Source organism: Eumetopias jubatus, unplaced genomic scaffold (assembly GCF_037043125.1).
Source record: "Eumetopias jubatus isolate StellerSeaLion01/CBP00866 unplaced genomic scaffold, mEumJub1_p1.0 scaffold_7, whole genome shotgun sequence".
Classification (NCBI taxonomy): Eukaryota; Metazoa; Chordata; class Mammalia; order Carnivora; family Otariidae; genus Eumetopias; species Eumetopias jubatus.
The window spans coordinates 45,337,157-45,360,506 of record NW_028274813.1 but is presented as its reverse complement, the minus strand read 5'-3'; positions in this window follow the sequence as shown (position 1 = coordinate 45,360,506).

Genomic DNA, 23,350 nt, shown 5'->3' with positions numbered 1-23,350 from the left:
GAAGATTAGGTTATTCTGCAAAGCGACTGGTATATATTAGTATTCTCTTGACTTCATTATCAAAAGCTAACCGAGCAAGTTAGTCTTTTGAAAGAGATTTCCAATTTTGCTTTGGGTTCATAAAAGTAAATTCTTTAAAAAATCTGGGAATAAAAATGTTTCTGGGTTCTTGGCATAGTCCATTGATCTTGCTTATGAACAGAGAAAAGGTCAAGGATTTTGCTTATTTGTTTTCCATAGGCACTCTAAATTTTAAAAGATTTGGAGACTTTTAAGGGACTTTTAAGAGACACTTAATTTGTTACAGATGCATTAACATATTGAATTTATGTGAAAGAGTGAAGGCCAGGCAAAGGATATTGGGTTCATTATTTATTAGTGGAGCTAGTCAAAACTTCCCTGTTTTAACCAAGTGGTGGTTTGGCCCCTATTCAAGAAGCCATCTCTTAATATTGCTGTCCCCAGCAATTAATGTACGCTGAGAGGGTGGGGGTGCCTTTACTACACCCAGCCATATTGGATTCTAGACTTTGCAGGTCTATCTTGCGTCTGTCTGGACAGGACATAATGCTTCTGGGTAATCATTTCAAAGTGTGTGCTATTCTTGCTTTCTACTCAAAATGAAACTTATCAACGAGGCCTACAACTGTAAGGTGTCCGAGCTCTCCCCATCACGTCTCAGTTCCCATCCTATCCCCCATACTTTCTCCACTCTTGATACACTGGCTTTTTCTCAGGGCCTCTTACCATGCTCCCTCCTCCTGCATGGAAAACTATTCCCTGAAGGTCACACAATTTATTCCTACTCAGCGTCTGTCTCCTCATGAAAGTCTTCCTTTCATGACTGTGTCACGTTGATTATGGTGAGCTCTCATATTATCATGCTCTTCACATCCCAGTTTCAATTTTGTATTTATGTCTTATTTGATTGTCTTTCTACTCCACAATTTTGAGAACTCCACAAGGGCAGAGACAAGGTTGAGTCTTGTTTGCTCTTCTATCTCTAGTGCTTAGGAACGTGTAGTAAGTATTCAATAAATGTCTGTAGAATGAATGAAAGAACAAGTGAATGAATAAGTGAATAAATGAATGAATAACATTAAGGTTCACTTGAGCTGCCTCTGACAATTTCATGTATGAACTCAATGTTTTTTTCCTGACGTCCCTACATTTGGGTGTATCTGCATCTCCTCTCTTGTATTATTAAGTTTCCAGAGGGTGAAGACTGGCTTTCAGCCTTCTGAGATAATTCTCTGGTCCATTTCTCAGTACAGTCTCAGACAGTGGTAGGGGTCAGGACCACCCCTATGAGGTTATAGAACATAGAACACAATAACACACACTCTGCTCTTTCCTGCATAGAGAAATGCATTCAAATTAAAGAAGAGGAGAAGAAGTAGAGACAGCATAAAAGACAAAGGCAGCCTGAAAGGTATGTGGGGAGGTATGTGGGTATGTGGACTTTGGTTAATGCCTCATCAGAATTTCAAGGCTGATTTAGTGTGTAACAAGTCTGGAGTTTCTCTGAGCTCCAGCCTGCAGGGGCCTCCTTCCCATTTTATCCCCCTGGGGGAGATACGCCTTGCCTCCACCGGAATCATAACTGTCAAAGTCATATGGCATTAGCCATGCAAACTGCTAACCATAAACAATTCTGTCCTATAATGATAGAACTCAAAATGGAAATTAAAATTGACCATGCTATGTCCCAGTTGCCTATCATTCTCTTTATCCTCTCACTTAGTTTTATGGAGCTTCTGTCCCTTTACAACTTTTTTGAGTTAGAACACAGTTCCAAGGCCCTCAGTGTGACCCTCAGGCACCTTGACCACACTGGCTGGCCCTGAAGGACAGCTATCGATAAGTGACTTCTCTTCAAGTAATTGCCCATACCCCTAAAATATCAGATTATCATACCCCTATCAGATCGTCTCAAGCAGAATCCAAAGTTTCTCTTTCAAATTAGCCTTCACTCTAAGAACAGAAGCTAGAATCCAGTATTAAAACTAGTTTTAAATAAATCCAGTCATAAAACTAGTTTTATGACGTTTTCCTATTTATTTTTGCTATTATTTCACATTTTAATTAATATTTTTCTCTAAAATTATGTTGTTGAAGAGTCAGTTAAGCACCCCACTCTTGGTTTTGGCTCAGGTCATGATCTCAGGGTTGTGAGATCAAGGCTCAGGTTGGTATCTGCACTCAGCATGGAGTCTGCTTGGGATTCTCTCTCTTTCCCTCTGCAACTGCACCCTCCAGTCTCTAAAATAAATAAATAAATTTTTTAAAAAAATTTAAAAAATAAAATTGTGTTCTTGAGATTTAGAGCAAGAATCCAATTTTATGATGTCTCCTACCCACATTTGTCCATGTAGAGTTTATACTGTTGCATTGAATGAGATAAACTTTACCTCTTTTTAAATAAGAAAAACTTATCTTTCTGTTGGTGACTACCAAGGGGAAAACATAATTTTATCATGCTATTTCATCTCTACTCTATCCAGTGCTTGTCAAATTTGGAAACAAAAATTGGAAAATCTCACACTTCCCAAATGAGTCCCTGTGGTAAATAGAACCTTAGCCCTATGTTACCACACTGCATATGATAGTGCTTTTAAAAAGCCTTTAAACATAGGTAACAATGTGTCTTAAAGACTGGAACTATTGATTTATAAAGTTAAGTGTGAATAAAATCTAAAGATAAATAGTGTATCATTAAAAAGTGAAATAATATTATTTTGATTCATACTTGACAATTTTTGAAAGAATGTTAAGCTCTTACATAAATACATGGCTTCCCCAGCTGTTCAAATAGTATGATTAATTAAATGGATTCTGTCTGAAAACCAACACTGGCTCTTGTTCTCAAGTTGCAAATATGTCCAATGTAAAGGGAAATGGAAAAGTATTTCTCTGGTATCTACTGCATTTGAGGTAAAGAATTAATATTGTTAAAATACCAAAGTGTTCCTTAGTAGGTGTTTGTGGCATGTGCACGTGTGTGTGTGTTTGTGTGTGTGTGTATGATACTTTTTTTTAATGGCAGGAAACTTCACCTATAATGAACTTAGCTATTTGACAATCTCATCAATCCAGAATAAAGCCAAGAATTTGTTAAAAGCCAACAGAGGAGACCACTTAGAAGCCCAGATAGAGGTGATCAAAGCCCACTCACTTTATCTCTTGCATTTAAATATAGAAAGAAAAAAAGTCATAGACCTTCAATTAGAATACTACTATTTTTATTTTAGTGTAATTTAAATAATTTGCCTGGAGGGTACAAAGCATGAAGCGATTGCTTGGGCAGATTGCAGTGGTTGACTGGGGCTGGAGAGTTGGAAAGGCTTAAACCAGAATACACTGGGGAGTCAATAAAAGTTCTGAGTAGGAGAGAGACATTATCAGACATGTTCTTTAGGAAAATTAATCTAAGTGCAAGAATATATTGCAGAAGCTGGAAATCAAAGGGAGTTATCAGACTATTGCATTAGTCCAGAGATTATGGCATTAGTCCAGATGAGCAGTAATAAGATTCTGATCAAAGGTACAGAGAGGAAAGTAAACTCTTAAGAAATTTCATGAAATAGAATAAAAAGGACTTGGGAATTGTTCAGGTGGGAGACATAGAAGAGAGAAAAATCAAAGGTATTTTTAAAATATTCAAATCTGTGATAATGAAGTGGTGCTATGGGCAGAATTAAAACACACAGGCGGAAGAACAAGTTTGGGGGGAGGTAGAGGAAGGCGGTGAACTCAAGTCTGCAATTTGAGGCACCAGTAGAATATCCAGGAAGAGATGTCTAACAGCAGTCACAAATGCAGCATCATACCGTCCCTGGGGCCAGCCGTAAAACAAAAGCCACAACAGCGAATGTTTCCTGAGCTCTTCCTAGGTGTAAAGCACATTCCAACATGTTTCGTGTGTTTAATATTCACAACTTTCCCATAAGGTGAGTACTATTTTAAATTCATTTAAAATTTTTATTTTAATTAATTTATAATATGTAAAAATAATTTCATAATAATTGCAAAAATTCAAACCATAGATATGTGTGGAAAGTCAAAAGAAAGAATAAGAGGTGTTAAGTGAATCACAGGTGTTTTTCTTCTTAAGTAATGTTTAGAGCAAATTAAAAGCAATATCCAAAAAAGACACTTCCTTCAAGAGGAAATGAAAAGCTGCCTAGAAAAGGAGAAAACATCAAAACTACAATAAGTAGAAAAAAAGAAGTCAAACAAATACACCACCCCCCACCAATAAAACATAGAAAAACTACAGCAGTCTTGGCCTCTTTAGGAGAGAAATCGTCTTTCCCCATTTACTAAGATCTAGAGTTCTCATTCTACAAGAGCCCAGTGGGTAATTGATGTTAAAATGATACCAAGAGAAAAGGTAAATGATATTTCACGTAATCCCTTAGGAAGGCAGAAAAATTTAGTTCCAATAAGGGATAAAATCAAAGATCTTTTGCACGATGGATTAACTTGTAATGTAATCAACAAAGTCAGCATGACGACATGAATTATTCCATGATGGTTCCACACTGTTGAGTTTCATGTTATGTTTCGAACAAGCGAGGTAAGAGACGTTTCTTCCCAGGCAAGCAGGGACTGCGCCAAGGTTGAAATTCTACTAGCAGGGACTGGTATTGGAGTGGGTGTGGTTTTTCTGCACTTTGAGGGCTCTAATTAAAGGGGAATTAGAATCAAAGTCTGAGATGAACGCTGGGGTGGGCCCAGAATGTAAGGGAAGTTCTGAAACATCTAGTCCAAGGGTAATGAATGAAAAAACAAAAACTAGATTTAAAGCAACGAATCACACCAGAGAACTGCAGGCAAAATGGGGTTTAACAGGGTTTTAGAGCAGGGACCAGAAGGATTCCCAGAAACAATGGGGTATAGAAGGTATAAGACATTTGTAGGGTAGCCAGGATCAAGTATAAGGTTGGGGAAGGAACAATGGAGGGCTCAATTTTTTAAGCAAAGAAATGAAAGTCTCATGAATATAAGAAAATGAACGAATTCAAAGAATTTACAAAGAATGTGGGGAAACATCTGGAAGGCAGGAAGCAGAATGATAAATATCTATCTAGCTCATGTATATGTCTCATATATACATACATATTTTAAATATATTTTTAAATATATTAAGATGCTGGCCACTGTCCAGTGCTTACTTCCACTAGTGACCAAACAGGAGAGAAAGGAACTTAACTTCAAGTGAAAAAAATTTTTTTAGTTTTTAAATTGCTTGCCAGTATGTATTATTCTGCTCTGTGCATACAAAAAATGTGAAGAATTTACAAAACTTGACAATAAAAAATAATTCAATAAAAGTGTAGGCAAATGGTTTGAGCTAATTTGCAGACATGCAGATGGCACATAAGTACATGAAAGATGCTTAACCATTATTAGTCATTAAGGAAGTGCAAATTAAAACAACAATGAGTTACTATTACATGCCTGTTAGAATGACCAAAATAAAAATACTGAAAATAGCAAGTGCTGACAAGGAGTTTGAGCAACTGAAAGTCTCATGTATTGCTGGTGGGAATGCAACATGGTACAGTCACTCTGGTGGTTTCTTACAAGTTAAACATACACTTAGCATATGACCCAGCAATCCCACTTCTAGCTATTTATCCCAAAGAAATTAAAATTTATTTTTAAACAGAAACTTCCATATAAAGTGCCTAAAATAGCGTTATTCAAAATCACCCCAAACTGGAAACAACCCCCAAACACTTAAATGGCTGCTAAATTCACACAGTGGAATACTACTCGGCAATAGTAAGTAACATACTACTGATACATACAACAACATGAATGAATCTTAAATGTGTTATGCTAACTGAAAGAAACCAGTGTTAAAATATTGAATACTATATATATTTCATTTATGTGTCACTCTGATAAAAGCAAAACTATAGGGTCAGAGAACAGATCAGTAATTGCTAGGGTTTGGCGGGTATGGGATTATGACTACTGAGGGACCATACAGGAAATACTCTGGGATGTAAGAATTATGCTGAGTTCATTGGTGCGCTGGTTTCAAGAATCTACGCATGTGTTTAAGTCCATAGAACTTTAAATAAACAAACAAACAAAGAATTGTACTGTGTGTAAAACATTTTAAATAAGATAAATTTAAAATGGCAATAACTGTTTATTGCTTCCAATTTTGTGAGTCAGGAATTTGGCAGGGTTCAGGTAGGATGATCCTTTTGCTCCACATGATGCCAACCATGGGGCTAAAGAGCTCAAGACAGTCTGAGTCTTGATGCTATCAACTAAGATATCTTGGTTTTTCTTTACATGATGTCTCTTTCTCTATACTCTTATTCTCCAGGTGATCTCTCTCTGCATGTGCCTTCTTTCTACAGCAGGATAGCTTGAACTTCTTTACATAGTAACATGATTCTAAAAACAAAAGTGGAAGCTATGATGCCACTTAAGACCTGGTTTCAGAAGTTCCAGAACGTTATGTTCATTGCATTGTATTAGTCAGAAGTCTAGTCCAGATTAAGAGGAGAAAAAATGCCCTCCACCACTTGATGAGAGGGGCCGTAAAGTCTTATTGCAAAAGAGCATGGACACGAGGAGGTATGATTTATGGGGGTGGGAGCAGGGGGGAGCACAATGAATATTCCAAACAGAGAGAACAGCATATGCAAAGGCTCTGAAAAAGCTGAAATCAGAGAAAACTATAAGAAGATCACTGGCTGATGATGAATGAAAAAAAGTTTCAAGAGGGATGAGGTTGGAGGAAAAAGCAGAACAAGATCATGTGGGACCTGAAGGCTATTGTTATGAGTTTGATTTATTCTAAGTGCAGTGGGAAGCCAATGACGGATTTCAAGAAGGAAAGATCTGATATGATTTGTCTTTTCAAATGGTGACTCTTGGCTCCTGTGTGAATTCCAATATTCATTCATTAGCCACTTGAAGAGAGACACTATTCAAAGTTACTTCAAATGTGAAATACAGATTAAAAAACACATTGCATTACAATTTAATGTGAAAAATTCAAATCACATGTCTTATTTACATTTATTTAACGCACATTTTAGGGACCAATGTATGTCCCAGTGAAACTAAGGAAAAAATTTGAATGTCCTTGGGTAATGTGAACCTTTCCCCCCACCCCACAAGTCAAGTTTCCAAACCATTACAACACTATTGATTGCCTTGAGAACTGGAACCAGAACAAGTCTACCTTCTGAGACAGGGTAGTGATAAGCCATAAAAGGTATGCTGTGTGGGGCTGTGGTTTTACCTTTAAGTGCACACATAGGGAAGAGATTGAAGAAGGATGACAGATTACAGACATACCGGGTTCTCAGCAGGTTGGCTCTGTGTGAATGACCATGTGTAATCTGTGTGGGTGCAAAACTAGGGCTAAATACACGAGAGGAAAGTATGTAATTAATCAGAATCATGCCCAAGAATGTTGTAGACAAATCCTCTTTAAGAAATCAAAATCAGCATAATTTGCTAAGCATTTATTGTGTGCTGAGCATTGTCATAAACTCTGAGGCATAGAAAAGAAATATTAGTATAACATGATATAGAAGAAACATCATAGTCAGGAGATGGGATTTTGGTCCCATCTCTGCTGTTAACTTGGTGTAGAAAGTTGAGCAAGTTATGTGTCCTCAGTGGCTGTCTGCTTTCTGTTCATACAGATTGCTTCCAGCTATGATATTCCATAAGCCTTTCATTCCATAAGACATACTTCCTACCATTGAGTTTACAACATGCAATTGTTGAGAAGCAAGACTTAGACCAATGAAACCGAGGGAACAGATTTCAATTCACTTCAATTCTACTAATATTTATTGTAAGAGGGTGGATTAAAATATTCAGAGGCTTACTTTCAATCTTACTTTTATTGACTGAACTAGGAGGATGGCTGCACTTTCCATTACAAATTTAAATTGCAAATTCCATTTTTAAAAGATCTTTTTTGGTGAGGGCATGGCTAGGGTAAAGGATCTTTGTGTGGCAATTGCAGAATTCCACCTGCAAATACCATTACCACATATTTTAGGGGGAAGTAAGCTTGAAACATTTTGCTTATTTGGAGGATGATAGCTTGCTAAAGGTGAAGGAAGTGCAATTACAAGTTGAGTAAAGAAGAAAATCAATTAACATCTCTCCTCCCCTACAACAATCATCAGCACCTTTAGGGTAAAAAATATAGAAATTCTCTTATTTTGTGCTTCTTGTCTCACATTTTTCGAGGCTTCTCTTGTAGCCACAATAGAATATGAAATAGTGTAGGTTTCAAATCTACTTTAAATGTTTTTTCAATGGCTGGTGGATTCTCTTGGTTATCCTATTGTGCATTTGTACCTGCTCTTACTGCAGCCACAATGGCCCTGGTGCTAACTTCAGGTTTGCAAATGTCCTTTCCATACTTGTGAATGAAAGACATGGAGATGGGATTCACCAGCCAACCAATATTTAAGTATATTAACTATGTCCTTGGAAAAATGTAAGGAATTGGCCAAATGTAATGAATAAGACAGACATGATCTTTGCCCTTACAGATCTTACAGTCTAATGAGGAAGACAAAGAAAAGTATTATGAGTATGATGAGTGTAACAAAAACAAAGAGCTAAGATGTGTTCAACAGAAGGACCTAGAATTAATTGATCATGGTCTGAGGACAATGAGAAAACCAGTCACACTGGAGTAGAGACCTGTCATCTAATAAAGAATTTGGCTGGACTTTGGTCCCTGGAAGGTAACCTCTAAATCCCTGGAATTTCCCAAGGGATGAGTGTCTTTGTTACTCGTAGTGGAACCCAGCTCTATGCCTGAGTTTATGCTAAGGAGAAGACTCAGGATGGGGCTAGCTAATCTGAGAGGACCAATCATGTGATTAGAGAGCATGGGGCTTGGCACATGTGATATCAGCCTGACCTTTGGGGAGAGGAGGAGTACTGGAAATTGAATCCAATCACATGGCCAATGATTCAGTCAGTGGTACCTATACAATGAAATCCCAACAAAAGCTATGGACACCTGGGACTTGAGTAAGCTTCCTGGTTGATGATACACATTGATGTGCTAGGAGGGTGACAGGTCCTGAGGAAATGAAAGCTTTGCCTTTGGGACCCTCCTATACCTCCTCCTATGTGTCTTTTCAGTTGGTTGGTATTAATTTGCCTCTTATAGGTGAAACCATACTCATAAGTATAGTTCTTTTTTTTTTAAGATTTTATGTATTTATGACAGAGAGAGAGACAGCGAGAGAGGGAACACAAGCAGGGGGAGTGGGAGAGGGAGAAGCAGGCTTCCCACTGAGCAAGGAGCCCGATGTGGGACTCAATCCCAGGACCCTGGGATCATGACCTGAGCCGAAGGCAGACGTTTAATGACTGAGCCACCCAGGCACCCCTCTTTCCTAAGTTCTATAAGTCATACTAGTGAATTATTAAACCTGAGGGGGTAGTGGGAACCCCCAAGCTTGTAGCCAGTTGGTCAGAAGTGCAGGTGGCCTGAGAACTCCAGAGATTATGATTGAAGTCTGAAGTGGGAGGAGTCTTGTGGAGGATTGTGTCCTCAACCTGTGAAATCGGACCTAACTCTGGGTAGTTAGTGTCAGAATTGCATTATAAGGCCAATAATGGGAAACCCAATTGGATTGACAAAATTGAGGCAGATTAAGGAAGATTTAGATATCAGACATAGATATTAGACTTGGAAAGGGGAGATGATATGATAAAATAACAAAAGCTTAAATTTCTTAAGTGCTTGCAATGCATCAGGAACACTTGTAAGGATTTTAAGGTATCTTCTCATTACCTTTTACCTCCTTCTATCCTATTATGTGGGAAACATTGTTAATTATTTCATAGACAAGTACTAAAAAACAAAACAGAACCATGAAAATAACAACAAACACTGGACTCCTTGCTAATCTGAGAGTTGCCATGCATGTGCTGTTGACCTTGGAAAAACCGTAACTTTACATGACCTCAGTATCCTCATCAACCCTTCCACCTCTAGGATTTTAATATTCCAGATGGTGCTGTCTGAAAAGTTACAGGTTATTTAAGTAGTCTCTAGGAAAAACTTTAATTTTGGACATTCATTTGTATTTTCAATAAGCATTTATTTAATTAAAAAATTTTTTTCAAGATTTTATTTATTTATTTGAGAGAGAGAGATTGAGAGAACAAGTGGGAGGAGAGGCAGAGGGGAGAAGCAGACTCCCCGCCGAGCAGGGAGCCCGATGTGGGACTCGATCCCAGGACTCTGGGATCATGACCTGAGCCAAAGGCAGACGCTTAACGACTGAGCCACCCAGGTGCCCTTCAGTAAGTATTTATTGAACTTTTGCCATGTGCCATATGCTAGGCTATGTGTAGGAGACACAGAGATAAGCAAAATGGGTATGGTTCCTTCCCTCTAAGAGCTAATAGTCATTCCCTCAATACCTGTAGTATTAGGTAAATTCCCTTCTTATTTCAAATAAGATTACTTTTTAAATGAGCAATATGAAGGAAAGTAGGTGGGTTAGAAGAAAGGCAGCATATTGCATGGGGGTGAAGGAGATTGGGAATGAGCTTTGCCTTGCTGTTAGGAAAGTGGAAGTTTGAATGGAAATGGAACGTTGTGGATGGACTGTGGACATGTGAGAGATCATTTTTAGCACTAGATAGTGATTTTTAGGAGCAAGCCCCAACAGTAGTGTGTGTGTGTGTGTGTGTGTGTGTGTGTGTGTATTTTGTACATGAGTGACAAAGGATGCAGGGCATTATTCTCTCTACATATTTACTCTCACTGATTATACAAGGACAATACACCAGTTTCACAGCCTAGAGTAAGAAGAGATTTCAGGTTTGGAGTAGAGAATTCAAGCAGAGGAGTAGATGAGACTGGCTGGGCAGGGTGACATTAAACATGCATAAAGACTATACCCGTGTTTCAGAGTTTCCAGAACCATCTGGGGGTACTTTGCAAACATATAGATTCTACCGTGGACTCTTAAAATCAAAATTTCTAGAAGAGGAGATTTAGGAATAGGGCTTTTGAGGTGATACTGATGCTTTGCTGGATTTGAGAACCACCGGTTTACCTGATTGGCAGACAGTGATGATCTCAAAGATTCAAAGAGACCTGTCATCAATAACGACCACTTTGCTTTTCTCTCCTGTTCTTTTTCTTCTGAATGGGCCAGTTTGGTTTCTAAATCTATTGATTTATGGATACTGCTTTCTCCCTTCTTCCATCTGCGAATTTTTATTCTCAGTTTCTTTTGTTGGCATCTGAAGTTAAGGAGATGTGTTTTGCATTTTTTTGTGGTGGGGTCATTTCTGCCTTGTATAGTCGACATAGATTGGGTACTTTTGGTAAGAATCTCAAGGATGGGGTAGAAGGTAGATCTTAGCCATCAAAATCATTTGAACTAACCAAATCAACAATAAATCACAAACTCTAGATTTTTGTTTAAAGGGGAGGAGACCAAGGCAGTGGATGTGCAAATTAACCAGGCCACGACTTTCTGGCTCTGGTTCATTTTGTAAACAAAAGCAGGCCTGAATTCAATCAAACATTACTTGTTAAAGTAAACTAGCAAAAAGCTGGTGAAAATTAAAGTAGAACAGAAGATGGTTTCAATAATTTCATTCTCTGGCTTTTAGCTTAAAAAAATCTACCCACCATTCCATTCTATGGGGCTTTTCCTCTCTTTCAAGATACTTTCTTGAAAATTAAAGAACATTTTAATTATGCACATATTGAGAAATGCTACCTGTAGTATTGGGTAAATTGCCTTGAGAACACAATTCCGAATACTATCATTTGTCGTTTTGACAGTACTTTTGTAGGCTTTTAGAGACTTTTTAGACAGAAAGGGGACCCAATAAGTTGGCTAGCTGAGAGACTAAATTGTTTGATAAATACCATGTGTCTGGTATGCTATCCTTGTTTGAAGTGACACTGAGAGATTAGTTGTTTCTAGACATTTTTTGGTTAAATTTTTGATGTATACATTTTTTGGTTAGGTCTTTGAGTTTTCCCTCAAAACCGAACAGGCCTAAAGGATTGTGAACGTGGGCCATTGCTTTTGCCCGAGGTGAAGTTTTTCACTGAGGTGACATGTCTTTCTCAAAGGGGGACGGTAGGAATACCATCAGAATCCATGCATGAAGGGAAATTCGAATTATTAAGCCTAGACTTACAAGCTTCAGTAGGAATTTTCTTTGCACGTAGAACTGCCAATTTGGGGGTTGTGTTGGGGCAGGGATCCAGAAGATCATTTCTAAGAGTTTTGGGACTAATTGTAGCTGTCTAGCTGTCCACCTAGGCCAAAAGTAATCCCGAGTCATTGCCTGAAATTCCCTCCACCTGTGAGCTTGTGTTATGTTCCAGCAATTGAAAGAGGTGTTGATTCATTTCAGGCCTAGTTTGTCTATGATGAAGTTCAACCCACCACAGAAGGACTCAGGGGAACTGTATTGTGGGCTCTAGGTCTGTGATTTATGTTTTCTCTGCACTTTTTTCTGTTTTCTCTGCATTACTGACAGTGGGGTAGACATCATATGTGGTTAGCCCAAACGTTAATGCACAGTACCTTACAAGAGTGCAGAACAAAGGTAGGCAAGAATATCTTATCGGCGCAAATCAACCGTTGGTGATAAACCACCCACCAAAGTGAAACAGTAAACATACTCCCCTGCTCTGGAATCAGATCCAGGAGGCAGACATTTGTGATGGCCTCGCTGAGGGCCATTCACTATCATCAAATCATGGTGCAGGACTTGGACTTCCTCCCACTCAGCTCTATCAGTTGATGGTAGAATACTCAACTTGGGATGGATAACAGAAAAGCACGCTCCCTGCCCTGCCCATTCAGAGCTCTTAAGTCCTAGAAGAAGATTCATTTGATGCTTAATGATGATTTGTATCTAAAATAATTACCAATTAATCTTCTTTAAATGTCTTTACTGTGGGTCCTCTTAAGAGACAGTACCCTGGATGAAATGACCTCTTATAATGCCTTCTTATTCTTTGGTCTCATGATGATTTGTTTCAATGACATCACAGGGTGGAAACCATTTTCTCCTGAAACCTTTAAATATCAGCTATGGGAGGAGCTTTTTCTATTTCAGGGTTATGTCATTGCTCTGGGAGTTGACGGTTCTATTTTGAGAAATACTAAATTCTTATCTTCCATCCTAGTACCCATCTATGGCATTGGCCCAACAACCAGTTACAAAAGTAGTTGGGCTCACAGAAGGTCCTTAGGGGATAGGTCCTGGCTCATATTCCAATAGTCCAAGGAAATAAGAACCAATTTCCTGGCACCCCTTCATTGGCGCCTGCTCTTCTGGGGTGATCGGGAATGATGTTTGTACCGTCTGATATCTCAGCTTTTACTCCTTTGTGTTTATTTCATTGCTGAAACACTCAGAACATCACTTTTCTAGTACACATTGTTTGTCTGAAAATACACCTGGAGACTTGCCCAATTTGGAAATGACTTAAATTACAAAAAAAGCACAGCTGTCTTTAACAGCTCTAGGAGTTCATGCAATGAGCCTACAATTTATTGAGTAGGATTAGATGCTTATTGCCTATGACACTTTAAATACCATTACATTGAAGTTTATACAAGAAAGTCCAAGTTTAAAACTGGAATCTTAGCAATAACAGCTGGGCCATTTGTTTATGTGATAGGCAGGAAAGAATGACTTCTGTAATCTTCGTATTTGGCTTCAGGATTCTGCTCAGGAGAAAAAAAAATGGGGAGGGGGGAAAGAGAGCAGCTAATTTCAGATTGTCAAGCTGAGCTGAACACTGCTGGCTAATTTGTCCCTCATGTTAAGACCTCTGCCAAGGTTCCTCTTGGATCCTCTTGCTCTCTCACACCTGACAAACCAGCCCTTGAAATACCGTAGCCCACCTCTCTGACAGCAAGGGGTACATCGCTAGCTCGCTTGCAGCTCTCTCCCCCAGGCGGCTCACATTCCGCATTTTGTTTCTAGCATGAAAGACTTTGTTTTAAATCATAATAGCAACCAGGCTGTAATCACATTAGAGCGCACATGGAGAACTTGCAAACAGTCATGTGTTTTGGATTTGACATTCTGATTTATGGTTATGTGCTCCAGTTACACAGCTGCAATCTCATTTTCCGACAAAGATGTTTTCTATTTTTCTATTACTCTGCTTCACCCCGTCTTTATGTTGGGGAAAATGAAAGCCACCAGGTGAAGTCATAACATAAGTACAAATGTTTTCGTGTTTGGGTTGGAGAGCGTAATAAATGGTGTATACCGACATTTCAAACACAGCTTGTTATTTTTGAATAAAAGTGTGAAGGGAGTTGCTTACTTAAGTTGATCACAAATTAAAGAGGTACGTGGAAATTTGTTTGTAAAACCCAGAATTGTCCTACAAACTGTCTATCTCTTTCACCTGATCTCAATCTCCTAGGAGGGAAATGGATGTTAATGTTCCATTTTAGGTATTCAGGTAAACTGAGCTCCCTACTTAGTATGTTCATTTCACAAAATTCTAATAAGTTCGGGATTGGGAACTTCTTTCTTTTTTTTTTAAAGATTTTATTTATTTATTCATGAGAGACAGAGAGAGAGAGAGAGAGAGAGGCAGAGGGAGAAGCAGGCTCCCAAGGAGCAGGGAGCCCGATGCGGGACTCGATCCCAGCATCCTGGGATCATGACCTGAGCCGAAGGCAGACACTCAACCATCCGAGCCACCCAGGCGCCCAGGATTGGGAACTTCTAAAGATAATCTCTGCCAGGCTGTACCTTGTGCAATCCAGAGATGTAAAGTGACTTGCCCAAGGTTACAGAATTGGTTCGTGATAGAGCTTAGACTAGAACTCAAATTTTTTCCGTCCCATTCTAACACATTTTTCACCTCTCCACTTAAATACAAGGTAAACAGCATTTCTTGTGGTAAACTGACCACCACCACAAAGAATATTCCAAGTAAGTCTTTTGTGAATATATGAAAAAGGAAATTCCTTTTACATTTTTGTTTTTAGTTCACATCTAAACATTTTTTGCTGTTGCTGTTAAGTGTGGTGAAAATTCAGACCCCTACCTGGTTCCCTGATACATGACACAATATTCTATCTTGGTCTCAGATTTGGGGTACATTATTGGCAATGAACATAACAATCTTGAACTCAGATGTGTTAAGACTGAACACATTTCAATTCTTCACAATGTTTGAGCAATTCCAAATGTGGTTTTGACAATTCAATAAATCTTGATAAAAGGATAAAAAGTATTTGTATAAGAAAGTTCAAAAGATACATACTATGAAGGCAGGCATGGGTGTAAGCAGTCAGATTGACTTGGAAATCTCTATAAAGAATAGAAAGAACATTACGGTCTATTATCTCGATCACTATTTTGGTGCCCGTTTTCCTCTTGCATAAATTGTCTTTGCTTTGTGAGAAGATTTTGGATTCTATGGTCATTAGGTCACCATGGTCTTCTCATGGAGAAGAAAATCCATATACATAGTAATTAAATATGACATTTCTAAGTAAGATTTTCTAAATTGCAAATAATGATAAAACATTTCCCTCTTGCTCAGGGACTGGAAGAAGAATGAGGGACTAACAATTTTGTTTATTATTTTTAGCTGAATGCTCACGAGCAGATGTTCTATTAAAGTTTTAGATTCTCTTACCTATCTGGGAATAACACTTAGCAGGTGTAATAGACATATTTTTGGTGCCGATACTGGTCTCTCCTAGCCTCTATTCTTCCCCTTTCCTGCCAACAGCACCAAAAATTTCCTTTTAAGGAAGTTATTTCCACTTCATTCTCATCCATGAGAATTATCATCCTACCCTGAGCCCAAAGGGTAAGCTGATTCCTTAAGCCAGTCACCTTATCTTATCTGCTCCTCTGTGACGGTGATAGTCTGTGGTTGGGCACGTGACAATGTGGGCCAAAGAAATTGAGTCCAAGGACTTTTGAGGATGTTATCATTCAATGTGCTGTGATGAGAATGTGAGTCCTAGAATTTAGCAGCTTTTTTTTTTTTTTAATCTCAAGGGGGAAACCTGGAGTTTTCTAGGGCAGCTAACACTGAGGAAGGCAGAATGGAGGAACAGGGAAAAACACATGTCCTGTTACATGCTGGATCAAGCTCCCACTGAACGTGGTCCTGGAGGGCGACCCGATCAGGTGGAGGCTGGTGGCAGGGGTGGTGGAGGATTCACCCAAGGCAGGCCAAAGGAGATAGAAGTTTATTGGATATACCTCAGGAAAGCATCGGGCAGGACAGCAAAGAAGACACTGTCTGCCAAGAGGTGGGGTGGGGGTGGCATAGGGTAAGGTTAGGAAGTATGGGAATGTATGGAATTCTCTTTTCTGGTACCTGCGCTGGTTTGTAAGTAGCCAATTGGTCAGCTAGAGCTTATGGATATTTTGAGGCGCGGCACCTAATGGGCCTGTTTGTATTCAGCTCAGTGGTCACTGTGGGCTCTTCTACCTCGCTCAGGTTACCATGGTTCAAATTTGTTGCCTAAAAGGGCCTCTACAGGTCCTACCTGGATTTTTAGTCACAGATTTTTAAAACAAAATCCACTCTAGGGTTTTCTGGCACTTGTAACTGGAAGACTCCTAACCGATATACCAGGGAAGCATAAAGACAGTGAATGTTCGATTTGGGCATAGTTTTCAAGATAGTCTTTTAGGAACATGTGCCTTTGTGAGCTCTCATCTATCTCACGGCAAGGAATGAGCCTATGCATGTGGTGCTCAGCAGGGTGACTGACCAGAGAGGATCTCCTAGGAATTGTAGCAGTCATTTTGATAATGATGATGGTGGTGACTGTGATTGCTGGAGTTTGGGTCAGAGAGATTATTTGGCAAACACAGAGAGAAGATGCTGAAAAATGCATCTTTGGCTGACATAATAAAATAGAATAAGGTTATTGTTAATGTAAAATGTTTTACTTTACTGGTAAAGTAAAATGTTTACTTTACCAGAATATTTATGTGAAGACAAACTTTACAATTTGCCTAAATTCCCCCCATTTAATACTAAAAAGAAGTTCTAGTTCTCAAACTCTCATTGCTTCTCTCATGGGTCTTCAGTGAATGGTGAGTACACCCCACCCCCTTATGTTAGGATAAGTTTACGGTTGGCTCGAGATCCACATTGTTCCAAGACACTACCCCTAACTACAAGCAGCTTTCTTTAAAACAAATCCAAAGTACTATTTCTATTGTCTGTGCATTTTTCAGGGAATTTCAATGTGTGATCTCCAAAAGCATGAGGCACTGGAAATGGTGTGAACTCCAGTAATCACACTATTACTGTAAGGGAAACAATTTCCTTTTCCTATAGGTAACCTACCAAGTTTAAAGCTTGTTAACTAAAATGTGTAAAATTTGTATTGATAAACTTAAAAACAATAGAAGTCCTCTTTTGTTTGAATCAGTTTTGTCCAGAAAATGGGAACTATCTGTATATGTAAAATTTGTGGGTCCTTGAAAGGCACTGCATGTTTCACTGTTTTTTCTTTTAATATTATAAAAGGATTTAGTTTACTTGATCCATGACCTAAAGGATGTACATTTTTATCTTAGGGCAATTTAGGGCATAATGTATGTTCATATACCCCGACTTATCACCGTTCTTAAGTAGTTTCCTTTTTTTTTTTTTTAGATTTTATTTATTTGACAGAGAGAGCACAAGCAGAGGGAGAGAGAGGGAGAAGCAGGCTCCCCGCTGAGCAAGGAGCCCAGTGTGGGACTCGATCCCAGGACCCTGGGATCATGACCTGGGCTGAAGGCAGCCGCTTAACTGACTGAGCCAGCCAGGCGTCCCTCTTAAGTAGTTTCTTAAACACCATCATCCTAGGTAGTTCACGTTTACTAAGTGACGCAGAGTGCTCTGTGAGTCACCTGACAGTGGATGTGAAATTACACCGCCCCAGGTGCACATGTACTGATAGGACACCTCAAGCAGAGGGGATTTACCCAGAGGCTAATAAAGCTTAAGATTTAGGACTGTACACTTAACATGTCTCTTCTAAGGATCTTGGCTGGGGGTGGGGGACCCTAGCAATTTTTACTTGCAACCTTTCATTTGTTTTCCTAGGGAGGGCTTTCCAAAATGATATAAGCGTCAGCCTCACAAAAATAAGGACTATCTTTATTTCTTTGTTTCTTTTGAGAGGTAGGAACAAAGGGAGAGAAAAATCCATTTTGGCTTGAACCCCCACTCATAGTGGCCTTTAGGAATAGGGAGTTAAAGCTATTCCTCTCTTCTGGGATGCAGAGAACATAGCACTCAGAAGCTGCGCCTTCTGCTCACGTTAGCGAGAGACGGGGAAGTGTAGTGCTGCGCAGCCATACCTGGTTAATACGCAAAGCAGCGGACAATGCTGTGTTGTGATGGTTGATTTTATGTGTCAGCCTTACTACAGTAAGGGATACCCACAGAGCTGGTCAAATCTGATTTCTCAGTGTGTCTATGAGGGTGTTTCTGGATGTGATTGATTAGTATTTCAATCTGTAGGCTGAGTAAAGAGGTGTAGCGATGCAGGTGGATATCATCCAATATACACTGAGGCCCTGAGTAGAATAAAAAGTTGGGGGAAGGGAGAATTTGTTCTGTGCTTAAGCTGACACATACACCTTCTCCTGCCCTCAGACCTTGGTGCTCCTGGTTCTTGGACCTTCGGGCTCAGACTAGGACTTAATACCATTGGTTCCTTTGGTTCTCAGGCCTTTGGGTTTGGACTGAAACGATATCACTGGCTTTCCTGAACTTCCAGCAGAATCGTGGACTTCTCAGCCTTCCGAATCATGTAAGCCAGTCACTCACAATGAATCTCTTTCTATATATCTATATGTAGGCTTTTGGTTTATTTCTCTGGAGAACCCTGCTTAATATTTATGTAGATGTAGAGAGTAAGGACTTGTGTAATTTGTCCTTGGTCCTGTGATAGGAGAATGACACCACAGGGCAGGTATAGCATACAGGCTCAAGGACATTAAGAAGAAGACCCATGGAAACAGGAAGAAACTAAGAGTTACCATGGCAAACAGATTCTGTTTCTGACAGGCTACTTAAGTGTCTGTGTCAGTCTTTTGTGAAAGGGAATTGGCAGTTAGAATTGGAACTTCTGCACATCCTTTGGAAACTACAGCTTGAAGCTAACCATATAGTGTCTGTATAGTAAGCTAGCCATATAATATAGTTTTCTACCATACAAAATATGTAGTAGAAGGTATTTGTCATTTCACAGCACAAGTCATTTATGTAAAACACTTCTAAAATGATAGTAATATATGAATACGAGCTCATTTAAAATACATTCAGACAATACAAATAAAGGAGAAGTCTCCTGGCTGTCCCCCATCTCTCTACGTTTACTGTGCCAATTTCAGTCATTGCCTTAGGAAGGGGAACCCGTGTTACCAGTTTGTGATATGTTCCTCCATGCCTTTTTACACATAAATTTGCATTTGCAACTGCAGTTAAATGTACATAGCATCTTATTGACTTTCGGGATCAGCTTCCAAAAAAGAATGAGAGAGTATCCTACAACGCAGGTGCAGAAACTTTTGCTTTAATGTATATATACTGTATAGATATATATATTAAAGATCCTTCATATCTGTCTATATAGATGCATCTCATAGTTAACTGCTGCATAATACCCTGTAGCATGGCCATACTGATATTTGTTTACACCTTCCCTTATTGATAGACCTTTTGCTACTACAGTCAATGATGCAACGGATATTTTTGTGCATTCGTCTGTGTATTTGTATGTGAATTTATCTGGGGAGGATACAAAATGGTAGAATGACTGGGTCAGTGAGTGAATTCTTACACTTTACATTTCAGTGGAAGCTATCACTGTTCTCCAAAACCCTTGTTCTAGTTTATGCTCCCACCATACGTGGGGGTGCTCAGCTCCCCATCTCAAATAATATACAATATTACTCCTTTTAATTTTTTGCTAATTTGATGAGTATAGAAAGTTTTCTAATTATTGGGTCATTCAATTTTTTAAAAGATCTTATTGATTTATTTATTTGGTTAGTTAGTTTGTTAGTAAGAGAGAGCTCGAGAGCAGGGGGAGGGGCCGAGGGAAAGAATCTCAAGCAGACTCTGCACACTGAGCACAGAGCCTGACATGGGGCTTGATCCCACAACTCTGAGATCATGACCAAAAGTCAAACGCTTAACTAAGCCACCCAGGCACCCCAAGGATCCTTTAATGTTTAAGTAAATATTTTGTTATCTTTGTAAATTCCTCACTAGAGAACAATCCTAAATATTTTTATACTTAGATACTTGTACTTACGGCTTGTCTATTGTAAGATTCTAGAATCCAAAGTTGGCAAAACAAGGTAAGCAGCCCTTTCAAAATGCAGACTTGGAAACTTGTAATTTTGGCTAGTTGGGTTGTGTATTTTATCTACCTCAGAGATGATTTCTGCCTCAATGTTCCAAGGGAAGACAGCAAAAATCTTAAACTAACCTTAAGTACATCTAATAGACCTAATTAAAGTAAGTTTAATTTTACAAACATTTACTCTGCAACTATTATGTTCATAGCCCTCTGCTAGGACTAAAAAGATAAATGAGATATGATACTTACCAAGTATTTTACAGTTTAATAATGAACACAGATAGGCTAAAAAATAAATGTAACGCAAGGAATATTTTACTAAGGGTCAAATGACATATGAACTGGGTGCTCCAGAAACTTTAAGAAGGGAATTCAGGTATTAAGACTGGCTTCAGAGCTGATGTGTGGGTAAGACCTTGAGAACACAGATTTCATGTGACAGGGGGTATAGAGAAGGACTTTCAAAGCTGAGGGAACAAGGAGAAGAGCACAGAGGTGAGGCTGTGCATCATCCTCTAAGGCCTAATGTCCGTGTGTGTATGCATGTGCGTGTGTGTATGCATGTTGCGTATGTGTGTGCATGTGCATGAGTGCATTCATGTGCGTATGTGTGTGCATGTGCGTGAGTGCGTGCATGTGCGTATGTGTGTGCATGTGCGTGAGTGCGTGCATGTGCGTATGTATGTGCATGTGTGTGAGTGCATGCATGTGTGTGCGTGTGTCACGAACACACTAAGGATGGGATTTTGGAATTAACGTGGGAGATAAGCCTGGCAAGTTATTTGGGCCTGGAATGGACATTAATCTATAGGACAGTATTTTTCAAAAGGCAGATCAACTACGCCTGAACAGGTTAGCTAGCTGTTTATTTAAAATGCACATTCCCAGCCTCACCCCACCTGGATTAAAATATCCGGGATTTGGAGCCTAGGGGTCTTCATTTTCAACAATATCCCATAAGGGCTTGGTTTTTGTGTTTTTGTTTTTGTTTTAAGTGCATTAAATTTGGAAAATCACTCAGACAAGAGTGAGCCTTTGACAAACTTTGACTCTTCTTCTGGGAGGGGTCTAAGGAAATCAACTACTTAGGGAACATCCTGCAGGTGGTGAAGGGAAAAGAAAGGGAAGTGACCCTGGGGGGGAAAAAAATCCTACTGACTTGTGCCCTTGGGACATACTGTCTTTGGGATTGCTCTAATATCAGGATGTATGTTGGTCAGAGCAGCCCAGGTCAAAAGCAGAGATGCATTTAGGACCATTTGAAACCAATATTAGCCTTAATGCTCTTTGAAAGAGGCATAATTAGGAATGTAAAAGTCAGGTTACCTCTGATTAGTGAGAAACAGAGTGAAGGGTGAATCCATTAGGAGCTACTTGTAAGACATTCACACTTTAAGAACATTGCTTTGATGATTTTGAAGGGACTGCAGTGGAGGAGAAAGGCAGCTGAACCAGTTCCTACTTCAAAGACCTATTACAGTGTTTATCTTTTTATGGCAATACCCTTAATTGTTTTGAGTGGCACTAAAAGGCTCTTAATTTGAATATGAATGACGTGACCATTTGCAGGTAAATTTTGGTTGACCATAAGTTTAACTCCATACTATGACTCAACTAATATTCTCTAGATTGTTTGCATTTGCCTGTATATATTTATATTTTTATGGGCATAATTCCATGTGCTTGTATGCACTTTCAAATTATATTAAAGAGGCTGATGCTTACTACTGTGAGCTATTTGGGAGAGAGATCTTTATCACTTATTTGGAAATGAGACAAAGGTTGTATGTTTTCCTTCATTCAGTACTGGAAACCAGGGTTTCCAAATTCTCATCAGGATTCTTCTCTCTAAATGCCTTGAAGACAATTAAAATGTGATGGTGATGCGCTGTGACAGATAAGGAAATCATTCACTGTCCCCTGCAGATATAACACTGGGGAAATACGGCAGTCTGAGAAATGGGAGGAGAGCCACACACAAAGGATTTTGAGAGACTTAGCTGTAAGGAGGTAGTTATAGTTCAATAGAAAGAGGCAAGTCACTGGGCAACTTTAAGATTCTTTCTGCGGATAGATATTTGAGTTGGATTTTTGGCTGCTGGAGTAAACCTCTGGAGCAGAAGATGCTCTACCAAAATACTCTTTAGTAAGGGTATCATCTTATGTAGGAGATGTCACGGTGATGATAGAAAGGAAGGACTGCATAAAATGGACTTAGGGTTTTTGACTGCACCAGGTCTAAGCTGTAATAAAAGGAATTGGGAATTTTAACAACCTTCATGGTGTACCTACCAACTTCAGGGCGCTATGCTATTTATACACTCGGGAATTGGAAAGACAGATAGGATCTAATAGATGTAAACTTCCAAAAGTTACCAAAACTTACAATGTTTTTTCACTGATGGTGCTGCCAGAGTTTCCATTAGCACACGGCACAACAGCTTTCTAAAATAAGAAAGGGATATGGGATGTAAGAACCATGGCGACGGTCACTAGAAATGGTATACATGGCCAGAGCAATCTACGAGGATCATGCTGTGTTGTTTTCAGCACTCCAGCCCTAGAAGCCTAGTATTTTCCTTTATTGCCTTCAGCACCTTGATACTTAAAAAATATTCTTGGGTCTTCCTTTAAACCCTTCTCTGAGTATTCATATAGACATCTCTTTGGGCTATGAGCTCATAAATGAAATAGGATCCTTGCCTTGTTGAAACTTCATGGGAGACATCCAAGAAATATCTGCTCTAGGAAATGATTTGATGATCCAACATGTTGGCACTCTTTCTTCTGAACCAGGACTGTGCCAGCCTTAGTGTCAGGGGCCACTGTTGGAAGGCTTGGCTTTCAACTGAGCTGTAACATGGAGTCTTAATCTGCCCTGGTCAGTAAAAGTCCAGCAGGTTTTCCTACCCACTTAGAGATCTTCAATCACTCGGCCAAAATCCAATTTGGGTAATCTACAAACCCAGAAT